General features: G+C 47.3%; 1 long non-coding RNA gene across 1 annotated transcript; it reads left to right on the plus strand.

Annotated features, from left to right (window-relative positions):
- The first annotated feature begins 600 nt into the window (after nucleotides 1-600).
- On the plus strand, nucleotides 601-1,823 carry LOC115003752 (uncharacterized). The gene is made up of 3 exons (XR_003831701.1): nucleotides 601-656; nucleotides 786-936; nucleotides 1,761-1,823. It is a non-coding gene; the product is annotated as an uncharacterized LOC115003752 (long non-coding RNA).
- The last annotated feature ends 773 nt before the right edge of the window (nucleotides 1,824-2,596 follow it).

Here is a 2,596-nt window from a genome sequence, read left to right on the forward strand (position 1 = left end):
TTCCTCTACTCTCCTCTCTCCTCCTCTCCTTTCCTCTCCTCTCCTCTCCTTTCCTCTTGTCTACTCTCCTCTCGTCTACTCTCCTCTCCCCCTCCTCTCCTCCTCTCCTCTCTCCGCCTCTCCTCCTCTCCTCTCCCCTCTTCTCTCTTCTCCCCTCTTCCCTCTCCCCTCCTCTTGTCTACTCTCCCCTCCCCTCCTCTCCTCTCCCCTCCCCTCCTCTCATCTCCTCTCCTCTCCCCTCCCCTCCTCTCCTCTCCTCTCCTCTCCTCCTCTCCTCTCCTCTCCTCTCCCCTCCCCTCTTCTCCTCTCCCCTCCTCTCCTCTCATCTCCTCTCCCATCCCCTCCTCTCCTCTCTCCTCCTCTCTCTCCTCCCCTCTTCCCTCTCCCCTCCTCTTGTCTACTCTCCCCCTCCCCTCCTCTCCTCTCCTCTCCTCTCCTCTCCTCTCATCTCCTCTCCCCTCCCCTCCTCTCCTCCTCTCCTCCTCTCCTCTCCTCTCTCTCCTCCCCTCTTCCTTCTCCCCTCCTCTCCTCTCCTCTCCTCTCCCCTCCTCTCCTCTCCTCTCCCCTCCTCTGCTCTCATCTCCTCTCCCCTCCCCTCCTCTCCTCTCCTCTGTTCTGTAGGACCTGAAGAAAAAGAAGAAGCCGAGTAATCAAAGGTGGGTGAGACGGACATTTCTTAACACATCTGTAAACATTTTAGAAAATACAGCACTAGTGCTCTGATATGTAACACAATGAACAGATCTTTATACAGGCTGTCCTGTCACATCTGCTATCTCCACCAGGAACAAGAAGAAGAAGGTGAGCTCTGGCTCTGCCTCTGCTTCTGGTTCTGGCTCGGCTCCCTCGGGTCAGGTGGGCCGCTTCAAGAATGGCATGCTGATCCTCAGCTCCAAGGAGATCCAGAAGATCAAAAGCAACAAAAGGCGCAAATAGGTGAGTGTGTTCTTCTAGACCCCGAGTCAGGACACCTACAGGTCTCCTCTTGGGACTTAAAGGGATAGTTCGGATTATTTAAAGTGGCGTTGTACGAGGTACGTCCATCCACAGTCAGTGTGTTACCTACAGGTGGTCGGTAGCAGACAGGACAAGCTAAGCAATATACTGCTGTGCAGCAGCAAGACATATTTTAGACACCTAAACAAGTTTAATTGTACGCTATGTTTAGAATATTTTACCGCTTCACTTTGCCGACAGACTGCCCTTTCCAACGGGGAACTGAAGCTGTTATCTATGCTGGCTTCAAAGTTACCAGACTCCATTGACAAAACATACATTTTAACTTGCAGAACAAAGTAGTTGCTGGTCTAACGCTGCCTCAATCAGTTAGTGTGTTTGTGTTATTGTGTGACTTTGGTGATTTGGAACTAACCCTTTAAAACACCAAGTTCAAACAAAAACACAGACGCACTAACGGATTGAGGCAGCAGTTGACTAGCAACCCCCGTGTTCTGTGGGGTAAAATGACTGTTTTTGTCAAAGGAGTCTGGTTGTTTTTAAGAGAGCCTAGATAACGGCCTCAGTTTCCCGTCAGAAAGGGAGGAAAATACTCTAAATATAGCTTTTTTATACGTTTTGCTGCTACACCACTACATTACTTCTTCAGGTCCTCCAAACTGTGTACACCGACTATGGATAAGTACCTCATACAAATCCACTTCCAATAACACAAGTTATCCCTGAAGGGTTAATGTTTGAAATGGAGTAAGTAAAGGTTAAACATTGTGGTCGCTGAGAGGTGTCTGTGTTTATTGTTGCAGGTGAGCGATTAAATCCTCCAGGATGGGAAAACATAAAGTACCACACAAACACACAGTCAGAGATTCGGCTTCCTGCAGGACCGTTTGGAGCTGTGAGGCTGATTTCCAGAGGACTTGTCTGCAGGAAAGAATAAAGCCGTTACTGGAGACAGACTGCTGAGTCAAGGATTTAACGCTCACAGCGGCAGGACGTCAATGCACCAAACTAGAGACTTCTGTCGAATCATTTTCCATCACAGTTAATTTATTTTTGTTTTTATAAATGACCAAAAAAAAGACATTTCAGTTTCTCTTGTTTTACACATCTTGTAATACAAACGTCGTGGGCAACCAACGCACAAATGAAGCCATACAAGAGCTTAGATGCTTATAATTTCTTTGTTTCTGGCTGGGTTGGTAGTCTTCTTAGCAAACCAGTGAAAGATGACAGGGTGCTCGCCCATGCCCGTGTAAATCACTCTCAAAGATCTCAAGATAACGTAAACATTGAAAACATAGCTTTAGCATGAGCTCGTGTGTGTGTGGACGCCACACACACGGGTGAATTGTGCTTTTTCTTCTGTTAAATCCTCACGAGTTATGTTGCTAAACCACAGTTTACGGCGTTCGGTAGACAGCAACTCATCCCTCTTTTGTGGATCGTTGTATTTGATGATTTTAGGAAATCTAAAGAACCGTTTCTCTGGGTCACGAGTAGCGGTATGACCACAAGTATACACTGCGCACAAGATTGGCATTTTCTTAGATGTTTAAATACAAAGAAAATTATGAAGCGTTGCAGCAAATCACACGTGAACAGCCGCCATCTTGGTTGTGTATAGCATCCAACATGGTTG

This window comes from Cottoperca gobio, chromosome 24 (assembly GCF_900634415.1).
Source record: "Cottoperca gobio chromosome 24, fCotGob3.1, whole genome shotgun sequence".
Classification (NCBI taxonomy): Eukaryota; Metazoa; Chordata; class Actinopteri; order Perciformes; family Bovichtidae; genus Cottoperca; species Cottoperca gobio.